The following is a 27,024-nucleotide window of genomic DNA, read 5'->3' on the forward strand; positions in this document are numbered from 1 at the left end:
TATTTAGTGCTTCTGCCCATTTTTGGATTGGGTTGTTTGCTTTCCTGATATTGAGCTGCATGAGCTGCTTGTAAATTTTGGAGATTAAGCCTTTGTAAGTTGCTACATTTGCAAATATTTTCTCCTATTCTGAGGGTTGTCTTTTTGCTTGTTTATGTTTTCCTTTGCTGTGCAAAAGCTTCTAAGTTTCATTGGGTCCCATTTGTTTATTTTTGTTTTTATTTCCATTTCTCTAGGAGGTGGGTCAAAAAGGATCTTGCTGTAATTTATGTCATAGAGTGTTCTGCCTCTGTTTTCCTCTAAGAGTTTGATAGTGTCTGGCCTTCCATTTAGGTCTTTAATCTATTTTGAGTTTATTTTTGTGTGTGGTGCTAGGGAGTGTTCTAATTTCATTCTTTTACATGTAGCTGTCCAGTTTTCCCAGCACCACTTATTGAAGAGGCTGTCTTTTCTCCATTGTATATTCTTGCCTCCTTTATCAAAAATAAGGTGACCATATGTGTGTGGGTTTATCTCTGGGCTTTCTATCCTGTTCCATTAACCTGTCTTCCTGTTTTTGTGCCAGTACCATAGTGTCTTCATTACTGTAGCTTTGTAGTATAGTCTGAAGACTGGGACTCTGATTCCTCCAGCTCTATTTTTCTTTCTCGAGGTTGCTTTGGCTATTCGGGGTCTTTTGTGTCTCCATACAAAGTGTGAAATTATTTGTTCTTGTTCTATGAAAATGCCATTGGTAGTTTGATAGGGATTGCATTGAATCTGTAGATTGCTTTGGGCAGTATAGTCATTTTCACAATGTTGATTCTTCCAATCCAAAACATGGTATATCTCTCCATCTGTTTGTATCATCTTTAATTTCTTTCATCACTGTCTTATAGTTTTCTGCATACAGGTCTTTTGTCTCCTTAGGTAGGTTTCTCCTAGGTATTTTATTCTTTTTGTTGCAGTGGTAAATGGGAGTGTTTCCTTAATTTCTCTTTCAGATTTTTCATAATTAGTATATAGGAATGCAAGAGATTTCTGTGCATTAATTTTGTATCCTGCTACTTTACCAGATTCACTGATTAGCTCTAGTAGTTTTCTGGTAGCATCTTTACAATTCTCTGTGTATAGTATCATGTCATCTGCAAACAGTGACAGCTTTACTTCTTCTTTTATGATTGGGATTCCCTTTATTTCTTTTGCTTCTCTGATGGCTGTGGCTAAAACATCCAAAACTATGTTCAATAATAGTGGTGAGAGTGGGCAACCTTGTCTTGTTCCTGATCTTAGAGGAAATGGTTTCATTTTTTTACCATTGAGAACGATGTTGGCTGTGGGTTTGTCATATATGACCTTCATTATGTTGAGGTAAGTTCCCTCTATGCCTAGTTTCTGGAGGGTTTTTATCATAAATCGGTATAGAATTTTGTCGAAAGCTTTCTCTGCATCTATTGAGATGATCAGACGGTTGTCCTCCTTCAATTTTTTAATATGGAGTATCACATTGATTTATTTGCATATATTGAAGAATCCTTGCATTCCTGGGATAAAACCCACTTGATCATGGTGCATGATCCTTTTAATGTGCTGTTCGATTCTGTTTACTAGTATTTTGTTGAGGATTTTTGCATCTATGTTCATCAGTGATATTGGCCTGTAGTTTTCTTTCTTTGTGACATCTTTGTCTGGTTTTGGTATCAGGGTGATGGTGGCCTTGCAGAATGAGTTTGGGAGTGTTCCTCCCTCTGCTATATTTTAGAAGGGTTTGAGAAGGATAGGTGTTAGTTCTTCTTAAATGTTTGATAGAATTCGCCTGTGAAGCCATCTGGTCCTGGGCTTTTGTTTGTTGGAGGATTTTTAATCACAGGATCAATTTCAGTGCTTGTGATTGGTTTGTTTATATTTTCTCTTTCTTCCTGGTTCAGTCTCGGAAGGTTGTGCTTTTCTAAGAATGTGTCTATTTCTTCCAGGTTGTCCATTTTATTGTCATATAGTTGCTTGTAGTAATGTCTCATGATCCTTTGTACTTCTGCAGTGTCAGTTGTTACTTCTCCTTTTTCATTTGTAATTCTATTGATTTGAGTCTTCTCCCTTTTTTTCTTAATGGGCCTAGCTAATGGTTTATCAATTTTATTTATCTTCTCTAAGAACAAGCTTTTAGTTTTATTGATCTTTGCTATTGTTTCCTTCATTTCTTTTTCCATTTATTTATGATCTGATCTTTACGATTTCTTTTCTTCTGCTAGCATTGGGTGTTTTTTTGGTTCTTCTTTCTCTAATTGCTTTAGGTGTAAGGTTAGGTTGTATATTTGAGATGTTTCTTGAGGTAGGATTGTATTGCTATAAACTTCCCTCTTAGAACTGCTTTTTGCTGCATCCCATAGGTTTTGGGTTGTTGTGTTTTCATTGTCATTTGTTTCTTGGTATTTTTTTATTTCCTTTTTGATTTCTTCAGTGATCTCCTGGTTATTAAGTAGTGTATTGTTTAGCCTCCATGTGTTTGTATTTTTTACTTGTTTTTTCCTGTAATTGATATCTAGTCTCATAGCGTTATGGTCAGAAAAGATACTTCGTACGATTCCAGTTTTCTGAAATTTACCAAGGCTTGATTTATGACCCAAGGTATGATCTATCCTGGAGAATGATCCATGAGCACTTGAGGGGAAAGTGTATTCTGTTGTTTTTGGATGGAATGTCCTGTAAATATCAATTAAGTCCATCTTGTTTAATGTATCATTTAAAGCTTGTGTTTCCTTATTTATTTTCATTTTGGATGATATGTCCACTGGTGAAAGTGGGGTATTACAGTCCCCTGCTATGACTGTATTACTGTCGATTTCCCCTTTTATGGCTGTTAGCATTTGCCTTATGTATTGAGGTGCTCCTATGTTGGGTGCATAAATATTTACAATTGCTATATCTTCTTCTTGGATTGATCCCTTGATCATTATATAGTGTCCTTCTTTGTCTCTTGTAATAGTCTTTATTTTAAAGTCTATTTTGTCAAATATGAGAGAGCTTTCTTTTGATTTCCATTTGCATGGAATATCTTTTCCATTTGCTCACTTCCATTGTTTATGTGTCCCAAGGTCTGAAATGAGTCTCTTGTAGATAGCATATATACAGGTCTTGTTTTTTTATCTATTCAGCCAGTCTATGTCTTTTGGTTGGGGCATTTAATCCATTTACATTTAAGGTAGTTATTGATATGTATGTTCCTATTACCATTTTCTTAATTGTTTTGGGTTTGTTATTGTAGGTCTTTTCCTTCTCTTGTGTTTCTTGCCTAGAGAAGTTCCTTTAACATTTGTTGTAAAGCTGGTTTGGTGGTGCTGAATTCTCTTAGCTTTTGCTTGTCTGTAAAGGTTTTAATTTCTCTGTCGAATCTGAATGAGATCCTTGCTGGGTAGAGTAATCTTGGTTGTAGGTTTTTCTCTTTCATCACTTTAAATATGTCCTGCCACTCCCTTCTGGCTTGTGGAGTTTCTGCTGAAAGATCAACTGTTAAAGTTATGGGGATTCCCTTGTATTTATTTGTTGTTTTTCCCTTGCTGCTTTTAATATTTTTTCTGTGTATTTAATTTTTGATAGTTTGATTAATGTGTGTCTTGGTGTGTTTCTCCTTGCATTTATCCTGAATGGGACTCTCTGCACTTCCTGGACTTGATTGACTATTTCCTTTCCCATGGGAAGTTTTCAACTAATCTCTTCAAATATTTTCTCAGTCCCTTTCTTTTTCTCCTCTTCTTCTGGGACCCCTATAATTTTTTTTTTTTTTTTTTTTTTTTTTTTGGCGGTATGTGGGCCTCTCGCTGTTGTGACCTCTCCCATTGCAGAGCACAGGCTCCGGACGCACAGGCTCAACGGCCATGGCTCACGGGCCTAGCCGCTCCGCGGCATGTGGGATCTTCCCAGACTGGGGCACGAACCCATGTCCCCTGCATCGGCAGGTGGACTCTCAACCAATGCACCACCAGGGAAGCCCCTGGGACTCCTATAATTTGAATGGTGGTGCGTTTAATCTTGTCCCAGAGGTCTCTGAGACTGTCCTTAATTCTTTTCATTCTTTTTTCTTTATTCTGCTCTGCGGTAGTTATTTCCACTATTTTATCTTCCAGGTCACTTATCTGTTCTTCTGCCTCAGTTATTCTGCTATTGATTCCTTCTAGAAAATTTTTATTTCATTTATTGTGTTCTTCATCATTGTTTGTTTGCTCTTTACTTCTTCCAGGTCCATATTAAACGTTTCTTGTATTTTCTCCATTCTATTTACAAGATTTTGGATCATCTTTATTATCATTACTCTGAATTCATTTTCAGGTAGACTGACTATTTCTTCATCATTTGTTGGGTCTGGTGGGTTTTTACCTTGCTCCTACATCTGCTGTGTGTTTCTCTGTCTTCTCATTTTGCTTAACTTACGGTGTTTGGGGTCTCCTTTTCACAGGCTGCAGGTTTGTAGTTCCCATTTTTTTTGGTGTCCGCCCCCAGTGGCTAAGGTTGGTTCAGTGGGTTGTGTAGGCTTCCTGGTGGAGGGGACTGGTGCCTGTGTTCTGGTGGATGAGGCTGGATCTTATCTTTCTGGTGGGTAGGACCGCATCCGGTGGTGTGTTTTGGGGTGTCTGTGACCTTATTATGATTTTAGGCAGCCTCTCTTCTAATCAGTGGGGCTGTGTTCATGGCTTGCTTGTTGCTTGGCATAGGGTGTCCAACACTGTAACTTGCTGGTCGTTGAGTGGAGCTGGGTCTTAGCATTGAGATGGAGATCTCTGGGAGAGTTTTCACCATTTGATATTATGTGGAGCTGGGAGGTCTCTGGTGGAGCAATGTCCTGAACTTACTCTCCCACCTCAGAGGCACAGGCCTGACACCTCGCTAGAGCACCAATACCCTGTCAGCCACATGGCTCAGAAGAAAAACGAGATAAAAAGAAAGAAAAGGGACTTCCCTGGGGCGGGGGGGCAGTGGTTGGGAATCCACCTGCCAGTGCAGGGGACACGGGTTCAATCCCTGGTCTGGGAAGATCCGACATGCTGGAGCAACTAAGCTTGTGGGCCACAGCTACTGAGCCTACATGCCACAACTACTGAAGCCCGTGCACCTAGAGCCCGTGCTCTGCAACAAGAGAGGCCACCACAATGAGAAGCCTGCGCACTGCAATGAAGTGTAGCCCCCACTTGGTGCAACTAGAGAAAGCCCGTGCGCAACAATGAAGACCCAATGCAACGAAAAATAAATAAATTTCAAAAATATAAAAATAAATAAAATAAAATATTTGCAAAAAAAAGAAAAAAACAAATAAAATTAAAAAGTTATTAAAATAATAATTATTAAAAATTTAAAAATATTAAAATTTTAAAAAAAGAAAGAAGAGAGCAACCAAACCAAAAAATAAATCCACCAATGATACCCAGCGCTAAAAACTATACTAAAAAAACAAAACAAAAACAAAGAGACAGAACCCTAAGACAAATGGTAAAAGCAAGGCTATACAGACAAAATCCCACAAAGAAGCTACACATACACACTCACAAAAAGAGAAAAAGGAAATATATATATATATATATATATATATATAGAAAGGAAGAGAGCAGTGAAATCAATAAACAAATCTACCAATGATAATAAACTCTAAATACTAAACTAAGATAAACGTAAAACCAGAAACAAATTAGATGCAGAAAGCAAACCCCAAGTCTACAGTTGCTCCCAAAGTCCACTGCCTCAATTTGGGGATAATTTGTTCTATTCAGGTATTCCAGAAATGCAGGGTACATCAAGTTGATTGTGGGGTTTTAATCCACTCCTCCTGAGGCTACTGGGAGAGATTTCCCTTTCTCTTCTTTGTTCGCCCAGCTCCTGGGGTTCAGCTTTGGATTTGGCCCGGCCTCTGCGTGTAGGTTGCCTGAGGGCATCTGTCCCTGCCCAGACAGGACCGGGTTAGAGGAGTGGCTGATTAGGGGCCTCTTTCTCACTCAGCCCATGGAGGTGGGGGGGGGGGGGTGGCGGTCGAGGGAGGTTACGGAATGTGGGGCAAGCCTGCAGAAGCAGAGGCCAACATGACGTTGCAACAGTCTGAGGTGTGCCATGTGTTCTCCCGGGGAAGTTGTCCCTGGATCACAGGACCCTGGCAGTGGCAGGCTGCACAGGCTCCTGGGAGGAGAGGTGTGGATAGTGACCTGTGCTTGCACACAGGCTTCTTGCAGCAGCAGCCTTAGAATTTCATGCCCGTCTCTGGTGTCCGTGCTGATAGCCACGGCTCGCGCCCATCTCTGGAGCTTGTTTAGGTGGTGCTTTGAATCCCCTCTCCTCATGCACCCCAAAACAATGGTCTCTTGCCTCTTAGGCAGTTCCAGGCTTTTTCCCAGACTCCCTCCCGGCTAGCTGTGGTGCAATAGCCCACTTCAGGCTGTGTTCACACAGTCAACCCAAGTCCTCTCCCTGGGATCCGACCTCTGAAGCCCAAGCCTCAGCTCCCAGCCCCCACCCGCCCCGGCGGGGGAGCAGACAAGCCTCTCAGTCTGGTAAGTGCTGGTCGGCAGTGATCCTCTGTGCAGGAATCTCTCCGCTTTGCCCTCTGCACCCCTGTTGCTGGGCTCTCCTCCGTGGCTCTGAAGATTCCCCACTGCCACCCCCCATCTCCGCCAGTGAAGGGACTTCCTAGTGTGTGGAAACTTTTTCTCCTTCACAGCTCCCTCCCAGAGTTGCCAGTCATGTCCCTATTCTTTTGTCTCTGTTTTTCCATTTTTCTTTTGCCCTACCCAGATACATGGGGAGTTTCTTGCCTTTTGGGAAGTCTGAGGTCTTCTGCCAGCGTTCAGTAGGTGTTCTATAGGAGTTGTTCCACATGCAGATGTATTTCTGATGTATTTGTGGGGAGGAAGGTGATCTCCGCATTTTACTCTTCTGCCATCTTGAAGGTCTCTCCAGAGGTAGGCCTTTTAAAGATTAGTTCAATGATGAAGGAAGACTTCAGCTCTGAAATACACCTCTTCACCATTAGTGATTTGACTGTTTTGACCATCTATCTCCACTTCTCTAGATCAGTCTTTACCTTTGGGCTCCATAACATCTGTTTTCATGATTCTCCTATTCATCTGAATGTTCCTTCTTTCCCCTTCATGCATTCTTCCTTCATCTGCCCACAAAATGTAAGTTTGCCTTTCTTTCTTCCTCACTGCATTATTGAAGTCTGTGAGCAGTTTTAGCTTCATCCAGACATTTGGATCACCTCCCTGAAGATCTGAGTATCTAGTCCTAGCTTGTAGTCTCAGGTACCACAGACATGGTACCAGCTGCCAACTAGACAATCCCACCTGGATGTGCCACCAAGAGCATCTCAAACTCCTACTGCTGTCCTTCGAGTACGCTAGAAGCTAATCAAATCAACCCCAAATACAGTTCATGCCTTACACGCTCCATGCTTTTATTCATCCCATGCTCCTTGCTTAAATTCTAACAGTTGGAACTTTTCCCACATTCCAAAGTCCATCTCAAACACTGCCGTCCTAGGGTAACTTTTTTCAGTGTCCATCATCAGATGATATTCCTCAAGCCACTGAACCTACGGAATTTTGTTAGCAACACTTTATGGTAATGGCCTTATTTTGCATTGTATTTTAGTTATGTGGTGTTTATTTTCTCCCATATTCTAAAAATTATGGTTATGGCTTCTTATTCATCTTTGTAACTATTTTCTAGATCTTAGGTTCTAACAGAGTCTTTTACTCATAGCAGGTGCTCATTAAATATATATTGAATTAAATTGGGTTTATGGGGCTTCCCTGGTGGCGCAGTGGTTGGGAGTCCGCCTGCCGATGCAGGGGACGCGGGTTCATGCCCCGGTCCGGGAAGATCCCACATGCCGCGGAGCGGCTGGGCCTGTGAGCCATGGCCGCTGGGCCTGGGCGTCCGGAGCCTGTGCTCTGCGGCGGGAGAGGCCACAGCAGTGAGAGGCCCGCGTACCACAAAAAAAAAAAAAAAAAAAAAAAAAATTGGGTTTATGTATCAATGGTCATATGTGCGTTAGGGTTTGAAAGACCCAGAAAACCCACCTACCCAAAGTGTCTCTCCTACTTTCCAGGCCATAATATCTTGCTTTGGAGACTTGCTCTTCTACAAATGGGAATTTTCCACTAAGTTATCTCTTTTCATTCCCTAGAAAGTAAACTATTGACTAGTTAAGTTACTCTGCCTTCTAAGATCTACTCATTATATCCTAAGAGGGAGCAAAGTCTTGAAAGAATAGGCAGAGGTCAGGTATGTTCTCTAGGTAGTAACACATAAGAAAATGTACCTGAGACAGGTAGGGTAATGGAGAGTAGCTTGGGCTGTATCACTTTCTAGCTGTATGCCTTACATTTCTTAGCTGTAAAATGGGACGATAATAATATTTTCTACCTGACAGAGATGTTATGAGACTAAGTAAATAGTACTAAACTGTAAAGAATAAATACTAAACAATAAAGTACTTAGAATAATATCTGGCATACTCTAAGTGCTAAGTATTAAGTATTCATATATATGGCATATATAGTATATATAATCATATGTATATTAAGCATATATGTATATACCTAATACATAATACGTATACATATACATTTAACAATTATTAGAATTGTAATTGTTATGTCACCCCATGAACCTGATGGCACATCCCAAAGAAACTCCTAGATAGCCAGAGACTTGCTGGGGATGCAGAGTGTAAAAGAAAATAGAACAGGCTTTGTCAGACAGACCAAGGTGTGACACACAGCGCTGCCACCTGTCAACTCTGCGCCTTGGGGAAGTTACTTAACCTCTGGAAGCCTCAGCTTCTTCATCAACAAAACCAGAATGCCCACTTTTACATATGCTTTGAGGATTAAGTGAGTTTTTGTTCTCCCTAGTGATTTTAAGATTGGATCTGATTCTTTTGGTGATTCCTATCCTTTTTCTGAACTTCACAGCTGTTTTCTTGATAAATTAGGTTCCAGACTTTTTGTTTTGAAGCAAACTTGAAAGAAATGGGTGGCACTGTTCAAAAGAAAAAATGGTGGCAGTACCAGCTAATAATTTCAAAATATCAACAATTTAATGCAGTAGTGAAATGGTCACCAATTAATATGCACCAAGCCTGACAGACAACAAATACTTATAAAACTGTGGCTAAATCCTTAATCTAGAAAAAACTTACCAGTCAGAGCAGGTTTTGTTGTTGTTGTTTTTTTTAATGAAATATGTTCTATCTATGGAAATAATTAACCGTACTAATCCACAGGTTTTACAGTTGATCATTTTTTTTAAGTACAAGAATTTAGATTTTTACTGAAAACAGAAAGTCCTTTCCATGTAGTCCTATTAGAAAGGTTTTTTGTTGGCGGGGGAGGGATGGGAGTGGAGGGGGGAAACAAAGGAGGAAAAACAAAGGAGGAAAATATCTACAAACTCCCAGATATTTGGATCTGAAAGAAAAAGAAGCTTGGAATGTACTTCTCACATTTAGTCCTGTAGTTGTAGTGCTGTGATGCGGCACTTAATGCTCTAGGGGACCTCGAGCAAGCGTTACAAATGCAACCAAAAGTCTCATAAAAACAAGCCTCTTAACAGTATGTGAGCTGGTCTGCAATGGCCTCAGGAAATCCCCCCAGCTATTCACGTCCTTTTTACCCACTACATTCTCTGACTCAAAGGGAAACCTCACTTCACCTCCTTGACCAGAATTGAGCAGACATTGATTTGGTTACCCAGTGCTTTACTTATTCATTTATTAGTCTTCATCATTTGTATTCCACTAGAACAAAAGAATATATCTCTGCTTTGCATTAATTTAAGGATGTGCAAATGCGGGTTTGTGAGAGAGTGCATATTTATGTTTATGTAATTTGTGTGTAGCTTGCTTTAATTTAAAATATTTGCCGTCAAAGCTGTAGTACATACTCACCATCACCTTCATTGTGCAGAATGATTCTTCTTGATATATTAGCTGAATTCCTAAAAATGTTGCATGTAAAGTGAGCTTTTTAGAAGACAATCATGTTTTTCTATTTACTTGTACAATTAGTCAGGTTAAGTGTCACATGGGAAAAATAAGTGGCCCAATCCATAATTTAAAAAAAGAATTAAGAATTGCAACTTTCACCTCAGTGATAATGATGCCTTTATCTATGGCCACTTTATGTGGCTTAATTGCCGCCAAGAAAAGCCAATAAGAATTGAATCCAATTAAAAAGCAGATATTGTGGAAGCAAATGCTATGTGTAAACCACTGTACTGGAGGCATTGGGAAATTCAGAGAAGTGTAAGTCAGGGTTTATTATAGTCTAGTTAAGGGTGCAAAACAGAAAAAATGGGATTGTATACAACAATGAAAGATTTAAATTACAGTTCTAGATATTTAGATATGTTCTTTGCACAATTACATTAATGATTTATATTAAAATATACCAGGTAATTTCCCTGCCATTGGAAGGACTCATTGATTGGGTACCACCTATTCTTAGAGCTACTGAGTGGCAACAGTGCATGGGCTCTTCATCTGAACTCGACTCATAGGTTAGTTTAAACAAAGTTTGGGCAATTCACGCAATAATAATTTGCATCGTGGCAAAATACATGTTCCTGTCTTTTGAAATGTTGAACACCCAGTAGCTTTGCTACAGATTTTCCTTCAGGAATGCTTGTTGAACTAATAGACATTTCTAAGTAGATGTTTGATGTTAAGCAACCAAGGAATGGCCTTTGAAGATATTTTCACTCCTCAATACCAGCTTTGGATGCTATGTTGCTTTTATTTTGAATCTGTTTTTACTTAGGGAATATTGGCCAGAACAGAACCATCATAAATTCTGCAGCAGTGTCTATTTAATGTATAACTGATCATAATTGACCCAAAGATCATATAGGGATTTAAAGGAAATAACATCCTTAGTTACCACCTTAACTATAACCTGACAGAAAGATTAATGTAAGTTAAGGAGAAAACCATGGTGGTATATACAACTTAAATGCCTGAAAGTGTGCAGGCTACCATATGCAGTATTTCCATATATACCTTTACTCTTCTGTTGAAGTGTAAGTAATAACATCAATAGTGCCAAGCAAATGGGATCTTTAGCTTACAAAGCATTTAGAATATATCATTCCTTTTGATCCTCAACTTGTGATCTCAACAATTTGTGAGATTATTAAGTCACATATCCACATTTTACAAGTGAAAAATCTATGAATTTAAAAGGGCAGATGACTTGCTTAAGGACACAGAGCTCTTAAAAGGTGCAGCTGCTTCCCCTGATGCACACGTTGTGACTGGCTCAGAGGAAGTAACAATCCAAACAGAATCTTTTCCACACCACAACTGTCCTGCAAGGCACCAGGCACCAAAGAGTTGCCAAAATGTGACATGTAGACTTTAATCATGAGAGGATGGAAGAGCCCTCAGGCCAAAAGGCATACCTACTATGATTTCATGCAAGAAGGAAAAGGGATGGTTATCTATCTTTTATAAGATATATTTTTCCCGCTTATACAGAGTCCTTGATAAATACTGTGAATTTTCATTACTAAGAAATTGGATAAAATCCTGATGATTTTCCATGAAAATCATGGTTGTCTCTGACCCGGTTGTGTGAGAGTTTTTTCGGCTCCTTAAGAGATTGGACTTCAATATCTAAGAAAGTCTCAATCCTGATCTGGACAACCCTTCCCACCTACCAGGATTTATATCTTTTCCATTGAAAAATCTGTGAATATAATCAGTTGTCTTTGAGCTGGCTTCCTGGAGCTTCTTACTTACTTAAGAATATGGTATGGGGCTTCCCTGGTGGCGCAGTGGTGAGAGTCCGCCTGCCAGTGCAGGGGACACGGGTTCGTGCCCCGGTCCGGGAGGATCCCACATGCCGCGGAGCGGCTGGGCCTGTGCGCCATGGCCTCTGAGCCTGTGCGTCCAGAGCCTGTGCTCTGCAACGGGAGAGGCCACAACAGTGAAAGGCCCGCATACCGCAAAAAAAAAAAAAAAAAAAAAAAGAATATGGTATGGAAATGAAAGAGATCATGGGCCGCTTTACTAAAACTGAGTGGCACTGGGAATTTATAAAGAAGTATGACTCTGAATCTCACAAGCCACAGGCTTTCATTGGTGATATAGCATTCAAAACTGCCACTGCATTTTGCTACCTGATGAACAAATCAAAAAATTCAGCACCTGGTTCTGGAAGCTAAAAATGTCAGTGGGTCCTCCATTCGTTATCACATCATTTAAAAGTCTACAGACTTCCAGGCTTCATTTTTGGCTTGGAGAATTAGAACTGACATTTGAGCTCCTTGAACTTTTTTTTACTCTTATTTCTTCAGAGCCTCGGTTAATGTGAAATATCAAGGTGATATCCCCAACACCTTGGTCCCAGGACACTCGCAATCCAAATTGATGTTTCTTCCATAATAATAATGCTGCATTTATAAAGTATATAGTGTTTTCATATTCATGATCTTATTATGTCCTATATTAGCCTTTTGCATAGACAGGGCAATGATAATAATACTAATACTAATACTACTACTAATATAATATTGTCATCCCCATTTTGTATGTGATGAGATGAACTAAGAACATGATCTAAGGTCATATAGTAGGCAAGCAACAGAGCCACAATTAAATTACACCCAGATGGACAGGTGATATCACTCAGAGTCCAACATGTTTTTCACTTGCCACATCTCACAGATTTGCCCTATGATTCTCAGCTAGACTTTAGAAGTATCTAAAGAGCTTATTAAAACAGAGGCACTCAGATAGTCACCTCTGAGTGTCTGATTCAGTAGGCCTAGAGTAGGGTCCAAGAATTTATTTTTCTAACAAGTTTCTAGACAATACTTGATGCTGCCAAGAACCACTCTTTAGGAGCACTGTCCTCAGGTTGTATGCATATCTGAGTGGCAAAGTCCTAAGAAGAAAGTTTGTTTTGCATGATGTTGCCTTATGCTGCTTCTTTTCTCCATTTCTGACCTCCACTAGGAAAAAGTAGAACAAATTTGGGGTGGGGGCTAGCAAGAGAGCACCTCACTGTTTAGAATAAGCTTCGATCTCCTTGCAGTCAAGAATTACACAGCAAAACCCTTCAGTTTGCTGCTAACTAGAACCTACCATTGACTATGGTAGATTAACTTGGAGATGAGTACCAACCTACCAATGAAGAGCTGCTATAAGGCTGGACATAGGCAAGTATGATTAGATGGATCCGTAGGCAACTGCTCCATTAATCAATAATCTTTACATATATTTCTCCACGTCAACTTAGGAGGAAGTCCTTAAGGGCAAGAAGGAGAGACCCATTCTTGACCTATCCTAGTCAATATTTTTCTGAAGACTAGTAAGAAATCTTGTATCACAAACTCAGTTTGAATCAACAAGGTAATATATCTGCTTTAAAAAAAAAAAAGCTAAGAAATATTTTAGCTGTGTTGTGAAATAATGTCCAGATCAAGGTAGCTGATAGTAGGGCTGGTTCCTCTGGAAGCTCTAGGGAAGAATCCATTTCCTTGCCTTTTCTAGCTTCTGGAGACCATCTGCACTCCTTGGCTCATGACCCCTTCCACAAATAACTCCAACCTCTTGTTTCTGTCATCACATCTCTTACTATTAGCTCTGACTCTCTGTCTCTCTCTTATAAAAACCCTTTTGATTACATTTAGATCACATCCACAAGACTCCTTTGCCATATAAGGCAACATTCGTAGGTTCTGGGGATTAGAGATATCTTTTTCCGGGTCATTATTCAGCCTACCACAGTTCCATTGTGGCATGTCTATCAGACTACACGTGGAACACAGAACCCCTTTCTCAGCACCAGAGTTTAAGAGCCCCCTTAATAAAATATGTCCAAAAGGAGGGTGGTCAGGACTATGAAGGGCAAGTGTGTGACAGCCATGTTGCCCACTGTGGCTGAGGAGGGCATGGGACCAAGAAACAGACAAACTGGTTTCCAGTACTTATCAGATAATATGTCTAAGCCACTCAGCTTTTCTCTGTAAACTGAAAGAACCAGAGAATCTCCTAAATACCACCTAGGGCTAAGATTCTGTGCTTTTATGAAATTTATCAAGCTGTTTCTAGATGACATTTAAATTTAAAACCAAGAGTTTGTTTACTATCTCTAATATTCAGTATAAATATTGTCCACTTTTCTTTTGAATTAAAAATTCACTTAAATTTTGAATTTAGAATGTGTTATCCAAGGACTTCTTGCTATAAAAATAGTGGTGAGGCTATAAAAATCTCTAGTATAAGTGCTTTTCCCTTGCTAATTCTTAAATATCCTACCCAATAATACTACTTTAGTCTAAGCATCAAATCACTAGTCTTCGGGCAATAAGTATACCCCTTTTACATATTAGAAACTCGAGGTATAGAGAAAATAAATTGCAATTGCATATGAAGAACTAAGAGAGTTAACAGTTGTTGCCTCCAGCTTTTCTGAGATATCATCTACCACCATGGCCAGATGTGATACCAGACAATATGTTAAATACGCCGAGCAGAGTGTACAGACCTTGTCCCAAAGATGTCAGTCTGAAAGCATGAGAAACAAACTAGAGGACAGTCACTGAATGACTGCTGTCATTATTACAGGGGTCAAAGAAGTGGGAAAGGGCTCGGGTTTTATTTTATTTTTTTAATTTAATTTAGCTTGTTCTCTGATAAGGGCATGGAAGTTGACCACTGATTCTCAAAAGAAAACAGGTCTAGTTTGATACAAATCTCTCTGCAGCATTAGAGTCATCCCACAAACACCAATTTCAAATGATGATTTACAGAGGGTCACGAAGAATAATTTGGAGGAAGTTTATAGGAAGGAAAGCTTTGAGAGCTGAACCAGAAAAGGTGCTTGAAAGTAAATCAAATTATGGCATACATTGAATTATGGCATTTATTATTATGTGCAGAGTATGCATGGAATTTTGAACTAAAAGCTGAGGAAGCAAAGATCTAGACACTCTCATGCATAGTAAATAAATTAACCCTTTATTATTTTCCTTTCTATGCTCCTTACATTTGGTGACTTGTTCATACAAATGTACACTGAAAAGGACTAATAAACCACGCTCTGCCATGGATGCACTTAACTATTTGTGCACATGACTAAAATGGATGCCTCTAGGAGATTTTCTTTGGTATCATGTAGACACAGTCAGTATTTCAAAGGTCAAGAATTCTTTGGGAAAAAGAGGTGGTCTGTGTGCGTTTATGACTGTCAAACTTTCCTAAGCTTATTAAATTGGGAACACTTGTCCTTTTCTTCTTTATTTGAAGATTATTCTAGTAATATGTTTGGTGAGAAAAATGCTGCTAAATAAGTCAGGGGCTAATAACTGGATTAATGACTATTCTAAAACCTATGAGTTCAATATACTATGCCATTCGGGACCTAGTCTTACTTTCCACTTTAAAAGATCAGTTTTCATTGCTAATTTTTATGCTGGAAACTGCACAGTATAAGGAAATCAGCTTATCATGAGCAGGTCATCAGCTCTTGAAATATCTGCCCATGAGAAAAAAAAAATGATTGGAATCCTGTCACCAAGGAAATGGTTTAAAAATCTGTTTATTTCAGTGCCAAACAAAAATCTCAACTAGTTATCTTTATTTTGTAATAACTTTAATTCTTTTGCCCATTCATTCATTTATTACATGGCTACTATATACTAATCATTTAGAAAAAAGAACACCCTAGATGATTATACAAACCTTAAATGTAACTATATGTTTGTGTGTGTTCCTATGCTTTTTTAAAGAGCACATTTATGACAGGAAGTGAAGAATGGCATAGTCAGGAAAAAATTAAAGAGACACGATGTAATTATCTGAACTGGAATTAAGCCAATTAATAACCCATGTGCTAACACTACCCTCAAAGTGCTGAAAATGCCATCAGATATTTAAATGCCCTGGGTGGTCATAGCCAGCGATCTTCACCTCATCCATTTTCAGCACCATCCAGGGACATGGCTGACCCTGGCTTCTGAGGAAGGGCTGCCACCTGAAGTGAGCTACAGAGGAGGTACAGATTGTATAGTCCTAGCACAAGATTCTCTCAGGTGATCGTGAATGGATTTGCACTTATTTTGTAATGAAATCGAAACACTGGTGTTTTATGCATTTGCTCATTTATTCAACACATATTTACTGAATACCTACCGTGTGCCAGCCCAGCATTATGGCTAAGAATGCAGGCTTTAAAGTCAGATTGCCTGTGTTTCATCTCTGGCTCCACACTTATTAGCTGTGTGCTCTTGAGCACATTAGCTGTGTGCTCTTGAACAAGTCACCTAAATCTTCTATGCCTTGATTTTCTTTTCTATGAAGTGAGGATTTGTAGTACCTAATTCATAGGGTTGTTGTGGCACTAAAGTATGATGAAAAATGTTAAGTACTTAGCAGAGTGCTTATCACAAATCAATGCTCAGTGATATGTTGGTTATTATTATTATTAGCCAGGAAATATACCAAAGTCTGGAAACAAAGAGATCAAACACCCCTCAGATAATCCCTGAAGTTTAGATTCCAGAATTTAGGGCTTTTAAACTTTACCCTTTCCAGCAGAAGTCTGTATTAGACTTCTGGATCTGCATTAGATCCTTGCTTTGCTATGTGCATTCATGTCTTAAACCTGCATGCTTTGAACATAATACACTCAGCACATCCAGAGTATGCAGTTTTGTTTATTCACACCCTCATTTTCTGCCTTCCTCAATAAAAGCTCAATAAAAGCTACCATGTAATGACCAGCCACGGATTCCATCTGTGTTAGCTCATGTCATCCTCAAAATAACCTTATGGGATGGATATTACCACCTTTTACAGACAGGGAAACTGAGACTGTGAGAGCAGCTGTGACTTACACACTTTTACAAAGGTCTGTTTGACTCCAAAGCTCATTCCCCTTTCACGCAGGTCACCTAGAACGCATTCACTAAGGACTGCACTTCTCTGCCTTGGGTTCTTGCCTATCAGGTGCTTGGAGACCTGCAGGAGGCACCTACCAATGTCAAAATCACTGATTCCTCCTCCCCCTAAATTGATTGACTGTGGACCGTATGTTTTAGACATGTCACAGCAGCCATTGTTAAAGAGGTTGTCATGCAAATAAGCTAAATTACTCTGGCCATGACTTCTCTCTGATTACTTGCCTCTGAGTGGGCTCCCAGGTGCCTGACATTTCTTTCAGTTTTCTTCTGTCACCCTAAGTAGCAACATCGTTGCTGAAGCATGACTGAGAGTTTTCACTTTTATATACACCATGATTCTTGTTTTAGGACAAGAGACTTAATCTCTCCAGTAACATCTGATAGAACTGTTCTCTTCTTAAGCACCCCTTTCCCCTTAAAAAAATTTTACCTTCAATTATCTGCTGTAAGAGGAAGATCCTTACTGAATATGATCATATATGTCCAAAAAAGATACCATCAAATACATAGGCAGATAATACAGTTTCCCCCTTTCTATTTTAGTAGCTCGTTTCAAATGAAATATATAGGAAAAGTTGCCTATAGCTAATCTTTCAGGTAGAAAATCTCATCAGTGATTGAAAATGACACTGTAAACTGAAAGATTCAATCTCTTTCACCTACAGTGTGCCTACATTTTAAAAATGAGTTGTATGAAAGAACACATCTTTTTACATTGTGATGTATAGCGGACGATATTCACAAAGAGAATTGCAAACTCTGGGAGAGGTCTTTGTAGATCGATCAACTGGCCTTCACTAGCTTGGAATGTGGCACCAGCTAGCTACACCTTGCTGAGACTGGGCCTGTACAATGCAATATTTTTCTGCTTTTCTCTGAGAATGAATTAAGCACTTAAATCCCTATCCCTAGAATTCAAAATGAACCCCCCAAAATTTCCACTTAGCTATTTAGACATTTTTAAGAATTAGAGGTCTGTGCACTAGCTGTATAGGTGGAAGAATCTTATTATTATGAAGACAAGGGTGATTTCCATACCTGTTGGGCCAGAATCTTTAAAGAAAGCTGGAAGTTGGCTGGTATGATGGAAACAGCACTGGTGGAGCCCTGGGTTCCAATGTCGACAGTGCTGTTGCCTTTATGATTTATTAGCCTGAGTCTCTGGCCCTCAGTTTCCTCATCTGCTAAATTAGGGCGTTGGAGAGATTGATCTCTGTGGCTTTTCCTGGCTCTGGTATTCTCTGGGTCTGCGAGTCGCCTTCGGTGTCTGCCATAGTCTGCCTTGCCAGCTCTGTTTGTCACAAAGATTAATCCATTTTAACTGTACCTTGGAGTGCTCCCGAGAGAGAAGGACGGATGGATTGTTTTGCACCTATTATTGCATCAGAACTTTTGCCTTTTTAGACGAGATCGTGCAGTGCCTAAAATCTGTCTGCCTGTCTGCCCACTGACTTTGTGCTGATCTCTTGCCACGGTTCCTCTTCTTCCAGCATCCATCTCCCTCCAAGATCTAGACTCGGCATCCGACTGTACCTGTCTTGTTCTCTGCAGCATCTGTCTGCTACACTCCCAGACCATCGTTAATAAACTTTCACACATTACACACAGACCCTAATATGCTGGCACCTGCACATAAATATCTATGTTGATAAAACTAGGGTAGAAAACTCCATTTTTTAAAAAGACCTCTATCTAGTGCCATTTACATTTGCACTTTTTGTTTAGTTGTAAGTTTTAATAGTTCCCCCTTTGAGGATTTGTCAGTAGGAGCAGTATTGCTTATCAGAACACACCAACAGTCTTTTTGTAATATTCGCTTTTCCCCTTTGGTTCAGCCGAGCCTGCTGACAGATCATTCAAATTCAATTGTTTTATGTCTAAGCCGAACAGCTAATTAAAGTAGGGATGATTAACCTGACTGGCAGTGTCGCTCTCCCTCTCGCGCTCTCTCTCTCCCTCTCCCTTTCTCTCTCTCCCTCCCTCCTGTTCCAATCAGTCTTTTTCTCACACTCTCTCTCTCTCCTTCCGTGTCTCTCTCCCTCTGTCTCTCTCCCCCTCTCTCTCTCTCTCTCCCCCACCTCTTCCTCTCGGTCTCTCCCTCCCTCGGTTGGTCTCTCTCTCTCTCTCTCTCTCTCTCTCTGTCTCTTGCTCTACTGTTTTTTTTTTCCTCTCTCTCTCTCCTAAACGTGGTCTGCTTGCTGATGGCAGAATGGCACTCGGAGATTTGTGCATTGTGTCTGGTTTCCTACGGGCAGGCTGACCCAGTGCCTCCAGGGACTTATCAATAGACCACTCAGAAGAGACACAGACAGGAGAGAGGAGGAGGGGTGGGGGGAGAGAGAGAGAATCAATATCAAGAATAGAAGGAGCTCCGAAGCCATTTTTTTTTTAAAGAAGTATCGGGACTTGGGAGAGGGTGACAAAGAAGGTTTTTCAAAGAGGCAGTGGAGGAGGTTCTAATAAATTTGGAAGGAAACAGTTCCCTGTCTTGGGAAAAGGAGAACTCCTGACTGATTAGCATTCACACCAGGTATGAGATGTTCGCTACCCCTTATCACTGTGTCGCAACCGAGATGGAAAAGCCTTTTTTTTTTTTTTTTTTTTTTTAAGAGACCTAGGGAGCATGTATTTCGCTGTGTTTGTTGTTGGGGGGTAAGGGGGTGGCGTGAGATCTGTGGGCATTTGTGTATGGGAGCAGAAAGAATGGAAGCAGTACAACGGGGGGTGGGAAAGAGTATGGACTATGTTACTGTCTTCCCTGTCTTTGTGCACCCCTGGGGGGTTACCCAAGTTCATTTCTAGCAGGTGGATTTAGACGGGAGTTACTTAACGCTTGACCGCCAGTTTTGAAAAAAAGGAAAAAGAAAAAAAAAAACGCTGCTTCCTATGTCTATTAAAGGAAGCTCCAATTTCTCTCTCTCTCTCTCTCTCTCTCTCTCTCTCTCTCTCTCTCTCTCTTCCTCTCTCTCTCTCTCTTCCTCTCTCTCTCTCTCTGCCCCCCCCATCTCTCTTCCCCTCTCTCCCTCTCTCTTCTTTTTTTCCTCTTCTAACCAGACAGCGGGAGGGTTCCTGGCTCCCAGCCAGCCCAAAAGCCTCTAAGTGTTTTGCACTTGTTTCAGGGAGTAGCTGCCCGGGGATTTTTCAGCATTTTCACTAGAGAACAAAGAGTTCTTTACAAAGGGAAGGGGTGGGGGGGGGCAGTGAGCTTAATGTCTGATATATGTTTTTCTATTTTTATTAGTTTTTCGCCTAAAAAGAGAGAGACAGGAACAGAACATTCACTCTATAAAGACACAAAGACATTCAAAAGAAATCCAGTTATCTTTTCTCCCCATCACCCCAATATATATACATAAAAAAGGAAAAGGAAAAAGACTAATTAAGTTGGATATGTTGCTCTTTTCTCGTCTTTTAATCTTTCTAAATCCAACTGTTCTATGCTCACTCTATGCTATTTTTTTCTACTCACAATAAAAGTTGTTCAGGATTCATCCTCTGCTGTCATCTCTTTACCCATTCTGGGTCCCTAAAATCCTGTGGAGGAGAGAACAAGACTCCACAAAATAATCAATTTAGTGGCAAGAACGTCTTCTACTTTTGCCTCTTAGGTAAAAAGTTAATTATGGGATTTGGGTTCGCAAAATACCAATGGGGTACATTAGTTCATTCGGTCTCACAAGTTTTTGCATCCGTTTAATAGGTACCGCTTGTGTCACTTGTCAGTTATTAAGAAAAGATACTAAGGGAACAGATATTTGTATTTTATTTTTGTTTCTATTTAATGACGTAAATTACAAAACCCCCAGAGATATTACTGCCCCATCCGTGATACACTAGTTCAAGCGAAATATAGTCTAGACAGAGATTTTTCTACGATTCTGATTGCCACGTAGCTTTGCGTGTTCTCCATTTGATTTTTTGCCTATGCATGTATATTTTCACCATGAATTTGTGTTTGTAGCAAACATTCCAGAATGCTTATCATTTTCAAATTAATGCTCCAACAAAAGAAGAAAGAAATCATGTGAACTGTCTGTGCAAGACGTATAAACAATTCCACCTTTTACATATGCTGTACATTTATATCTTTATACTGACATCCTTGAATTATAAACTCAAGAAAATGTTTTCTTTCTAAAAGTTCTCCTCCTAATGCATTTATATTTCAATTGTTATTTGGAAATCTCTTTAAGATACTTAATAGACACAAAACTGAACAGGGGGAAAATTCACAAGCACCACAAAAATTCTTAAATATACGTTATGTACAGTACCTAACTACAGATAACTATTTTACTAAGTGGAAACCAGCTACAACAGTTGTTTCAAGATTCAGAAACTCTTTTCTTCTTCTTTTTTTTTTTTTTTTTCATTCACTGAAAGTATAATCTGTTCCTGTCCCTGGGGTGGGAAACTGTAGGGAAAATATATACATTTTTCCATATTTTTAGAATACATTTAAGTAACTGCTTCTTAAGGGTGTAATACATATCAGGGCAGAGAGTGGTGTCTAGTCAATAAGCCCTTCTGGCTGGGAGGTGTGAGCGCCTTATGTTTGAAGTAACTTGATAACAAGGAGTCTTTTCGGGAAACCTTACTGTGTATGTGTTGCCTCAGTAATGACCCACCAGAGAAAAAACAAGAGCTAGGTGGCCAGTGTTTGCACTTGAAGTCGCTGAAAGACATTAGAATTAGGGGAACTTTTGGCGAATCCAAATTTTTCTAGGGTAACTCACTTCTTACCGTTATGTGTTTTCCTCAGGAAAATTCTTATATTGCCTTGAGACTTTTCTGTATTTTTGTAGAGATTTTTAATGCTCTTAAGAGTGCTTAAGGAGAAAAAGATCTTTAAAAAGAAAGTCATCAAAATAAGAGAAAAGAAACTCGGTCTTGAAAAAGTTTTATATTGAAGGCAAGAGCTTTTTTTTTCCCCCCTTTTGGCTTGTTTCTGATTTTTTTTTTCCCCTTGAACTCTTTTGTTGCTGTGGGCTGTTGTGTTTGCATTTTTGTTTTTTGTTTTGTTTTTTGCTTGTGCTTTTTTGTTGTTGTTGTTGTTCTATTTTTAACGTGACCAAGGGGGTCTATGAAAGAGACAGAGGGGCTACTGGAAGAGGCTGTTGCTGAAAGCTGCACTAGCCCCTCTTGATCCCAACTCAGGCAGCTCCTATCAGCCAGTTGTGCCGCCAGGAGTACAGTGAAAGGTGATAGCTGTCATTCTGGGATTCTTCGTGCATCTGACCTGAGAGTAACACATTCACAGTCGAGGAGAAAAGGGAAAAAAAATAGAGGAGGAGGAAAGAAAAGCTCTTTGAGCTGGAATACACTGGCCCTTTCTTCCTGTAGGCAATCCGCCCCAGTTCTTGGCGACGTGTCCTGCACTATCAGATATCATATGACTTTTTATTTAGATTCCTTTTCGGAGAATGGCCTGTTAGGACTCTGTTTGTTTTCTTTTATTTAATTTCCTTCTCCCCTCACCCGCTAGTTTTGTGTATCTGTGTGTGCGAGAGAGTGTGTGTGTGCGCATGCATATGTGTGTGCAATTTTTATCTTTGTTTTTGTTCTGTTGATCTGATGCTTTCTTTAAGGACAAAGCTTTAATTATTTCAGTGTACTGGTTTAATCATTTGCCAAAAAGAAACCTCATTCTAGGCTTTTGGGGGGTCCATTTTTAGACATGTCCATTAACACATGAGGCTGGAAATCCTAAATGCTTGCTGGTCGGCCCTTGGCCCATTCCCTCACCTTAATTTCACCCTCCCCCTCATCAGCATTCACGATAGTATAAGTTAGGAAACACCTGTGCTGAGTTGAGAGGGAAATAAAAGTAGAAGCAACTTCTTCAAATCTGCACTCCTAGTTTCACTTTAATAAACTTTTTTTTAATCACTGATTTTTTTTTTTTTTTTTTTTGGCACCCTCTGCTGAGCTTGAAAGCATCAGAGATACTGAACGATGCGTCTGTGGAGCTTTTGTGAGGCCAGCTGAGCACCCCTGGAAAGTAGAGCAGGGGCTGAAAGTCATTCAGTGACTTAAGAATTAAGTGAGAGATTTGAATAAGATCTGTGAGATCTGTGGGCCGGGCAGGGTTTGGTGATAGATGGTAAAATGGAATACTTAGGGATACTCAAGGAGGAGAAAAAATTTCCAGCCAGGGTAACACAGGCATTCCTGCTGCAATTAGGGCCTTAAAAACTGTATTTAAGCCAATTTTTATTTTGTGTAACTCAAAATTTAACTAATAGATATGTGATTGCCTTCCTCTCCGTGGCTGCTATGTAAAACAGAGGAATTATACTGACATTATTCCTGGGTTTCTCCTAAATTTTTGATGTATTTCTTTTACAGTTTTCAAGAGTTCAGATTTTAGTTAGCAAAAGAAAAACATAACTTCTCTAGGTATGCACATAGTTTCCTATGCATTATTCTTATCAACGCATAACCTATCTATACGTAACATAATATATCCTATTTGTATCAGGATTTTTTTTGTACAGTAACAAGCAAGACTGCCTTGAAGGTACAGATGACCATTACATTCTTTAAACTTATAGTTTTTAGTTCCTTGTTACTCTCCCCAAAATTATTTTTTACAGACCTTAAATATCTACTGCCTTATCTTAGCCCAAGGTGAATTTTGTTGAAACTTAGAGGGAATTTTATTCCACCTCTTAATTTAAGAGTATCCAGAAGGGAAGAGGGAACTATTTTTCGTTCAACAAAAATTTTAGAAGCCTTTTTTTTCCCCAGCAGAAAACTCCAAAACAGCTTTGTCTCAGAACGTTAAACTTGGCATGGATCAGAAATGTGAGTTTTGCTTTGTTTGAGGAAATTTGTTTTTGAAACAACAACGTTATAAATATTTTTAAATTGCCTGCTGAGCATGCGCTGTGTCTGACTTTATTCATAGTTTTAAACACACACCAAAGTGCAGTCTTCTGAATGGCCACAGGTAAGGCTGTTGATTTGTAGGATCTTTCTCAGAGCCACCTTCAGTGAGTCTACTCAGTTTTCCAGAAGGGAAAAGGGCGAGAGCTGAGTTTAAACCTGGATTCCCTTCTAAAAACCATAGAGCAAAAGTAGATTCCCCCATTAAGGCTTGCACATTATACTTAGGGTAAGTACTATTCAACTTTCCTTTCTTATGGGAGTTGCCTGCCTTAACTTTTCGGCTTACTACTAGCAGAGTAAAATAAGAAAAAAATTGAACTCAATGAGGTATTTGACTGAAGTAGAAAATTTGCAGATTTTTAAGGGCATTTATTGTGCATAAATTTGGGGATCCGAGAATTTGCCAGTGAAAAGATAGCAGCTCTGTGCTTACAGAGCAAAGATGTGCTAGTCTGAACATGCCTGATCTCATCTGGAACCGAAAGCTAAATCTAGGTGGGCCTGTAATAATACCAGAAAAAGAACACATGTATCTTTTGTGCAACCTTTTTTTTTAAAAAAAAAAACAACAGGCTTCCAAAGGGAATGACAAAGAAGTAGGTTCTCCTCTTGCTGAATAAGTAGTCATACTTTGCTCCAGGAGATATAATATATTTCCAGTTGTTTTGGGTTGTTTTGTTTCATTTTGTTGTTGTCATCCCTGTGGAAGTATATTCTTTCCTGTCGGTGACTGTTAACACTTTACATTTTTCAGAATGCTTTATCTCCATTAACTCCATTTGATGTTTCCTCACTTGGTTACCTTTTTCAAGTCTGCGATGACTCTCTCAGGCTTTGCAATTCTTATCGATTCTTGTCAGAATATATTTATTCATTAGCTGTTTGTTATAGTTATGGTGGAGATGATCTCATTTTTCAGGCCTTTATAATTATCCAAACAAATTTCATTTTGAGGTGAAATTTCTCATAGCTTTTCTTGACTCAGAACTGAACTTGTCTTGCAGAGGCTTGAAGAAAAGCCAACTAGCCGTTTTTTGAGAACTAAATATTCTAAGAAATGCAAATGAAATTTTTTACAAAATACATATTGTGCATCTATGCAATGCTTTTCTAATTTTTTTTTCTTTCCATGATTTAAAATAGAACTTGAAAATTAAATGTTATTGTAAAAAAAGAAAAAAACCTGCCAGGTTAATGCTGATACTTTAAATGCCCAATTTAAAATAATTCAAAGGTTTTATTTCTATGCAACATATCACCTTTCAATGTCAGTCAGTAATACTTTGTGCAAATATACATATATATATACACATGCACACACATACAGAGACACAGCTTCACATTACATTTATATTAATTCTATTTTTGCATGAAAGAGGATTAGCCTTAATGCAAACTTTTATTAATTTATTATATTTTATTATTTTTTCTGTAATTTAAAAATCCAATTATTGCCTCCCTCTGATTATTTTATATACATATATACTTATTGTATTCTAACAATTTATCTCAACTTATAAACTATTTTTATAAGTCTTACATACTCCTGAATTTTATGCAGCTGTATTAACATTCAGGTTTATTCCGATACGATTTGCTTTGTTCCGTATCTGTTACTGTGTTAAACAAGTTTTTTTACTTTCCCAATCTAGAAAGGCTATGGCTATTTTTTCTGTATATTATTTCTATATGTCTTCAGTATTCTGAAGAAGAAAACTTTTTAACCTCATGATCCCCTGGAAAGCTTTCAAACAAGTAGAAGTAATCTTTACCTTGCTACTCCCATGTCTGGTCTGTTTGCTCTCACTATACCACGCCCCGCCACCAGCAACCCTGAAAACACAACAGTAATAAACATGATATGATAACTTTTCTGATCATAGAACCAGGAAATACCAAAGAAAATTGTGGCATATGTAGGAAAATGCCAAGTGCTTCTCCAGTAAGATCAGCTGTTTTTGTACTTTTTTTTCTCTCCTGAATTTTGTTTGTGACTTTTTTGGCTTGCTGAAGCATATCCCCATAATCTTATGAAGCCACAGCAAATTCCCAGTGCCACAACAGCACTGTGCAGCTGGGGAGAGCCCAGAAGAGCTGATCCTGGGTGGCTGCAGACTTCCCGAGCAATGATGTAAGGCGGGAGGAGTAAGTAGGCTACTCTTCCCTTTGCTTCTTACCTGGGCTGCCAACTGGTCAGGTAGAACGATTTTTTTCTGTTGCTTTCCCTTCAGCTATTTGGGGCTTTTCCTTCAATTACCAATGGATTTCTACCTTTTTCCAAGGATGATTTATCCAGCAAAGCATCCCATTTTTCTTTCACATTGAAACATGGAAAGCTTTGGAGACTGGGAAGGGCAAAGGAAAGGGGCTCAGGGTAACTGGGAAATATTCAAAATGGCATCAGACTCAAAGCTGTTTGGGGGTCTGTAACTTTTCCGTTCTCCCCAGAGCCTCTACGAGGTTGAAAGTAGTGAATGGGATAACTATAGGGTACAAACTGTGATCTAACTAATTCAGTAGATGGAGCTCTTCCCCCTAAGTCTGTATTTAAATTAACGTCCCACTCTGGTTTGTGGGGCTCTCTGTTTCAAGGTGTGTCATTACCACACATATAAACTCAAGGGCCTAGATTGCTAGGAAAGCGATTTCCTGACACTTTTCAAAAAAAAGATGCAGCACTCCGCTTTGAAACACAAAACAGCACAGGGGAGAGGGAAGGATGGGGTGGGAAATGAAGTTTACATATCTAAATTTCTCCCTATGTTTGTTGATATTCTCAAGTGTGAAGTTAACTCCTAACACTATAGAAGTGATTATTACTGTAAATGTAGAAAGATGTATGGAACATACAGGATTTGGTCTGTGTTTGTTGCAAATCTTCCAGGCTATCTGAACTGTGCAGATCTCCTCTCATTTGATTCTGCAAAGGAATTTTAATACTGTAATGCAATTGTTTCATCCAATTAGTCTAGAGAACCTGGCTGAAATGTGACAAATTCTGAATTGTGACAGTGCAGAGGAGGGCAAAGCAGCTGTGTTAGGAAGGTGCCTTTATGGAAGCCAAAATATTTTCAGCAATAACTGAAAATAGATCTCCAGTATCTGCTTTAATATGGAAAGAACTACTTGTTTATTTCCGCTTAAATTAATTGAAATGAATAATTGTCATAAAATTTGCATCAGTGTTATAGTATTCTCAGTACCAAT

General features: G+C 39.2%; 1 protein-coding gene across 14 annotated transcripts in view; it reads left to right on the forward strand.

Annotated features, from left to right (window-relative positions):
• ZBTB20 (zinc finger and BTB domain containing 20) overlaps positions 1-27,024 on the forward strand; it is an 821,511-nt gene that overhangs the window by 661,733 nt on the left and 132,754 nt on the right. For 2 of the 14 annotated variants that reach the window (XM_049709907.1, XM_049709911.1), the window contains exon 1: positions 17,180-19,456. The exons of the other annotated variants lie outside the window; for them this stretch is intronic. The gene's annotated coding sequence lies outside the window, so the exon portion shown is untranslated. Of the gene's footprint in view, positions 1-17,179; positions 19,457-27,024 lie in introns of those variants that run through there. 14 annotated transcript variants of the gene reach the window in all.

Source organism: Orcinus orca, chromosome 5 (genome assembly GCF_937001465.1).
Source record: "Orcinus orca chromosome 5, mOrcOrc1.1, whole genome shotgun sequence".
Classification (NCBI taxonomy): Eukaryota; Metazoa; Chordata; class Mammalia; order Artiodactyla; family Delphinidae; genus Orcinus; species Orcinus orca.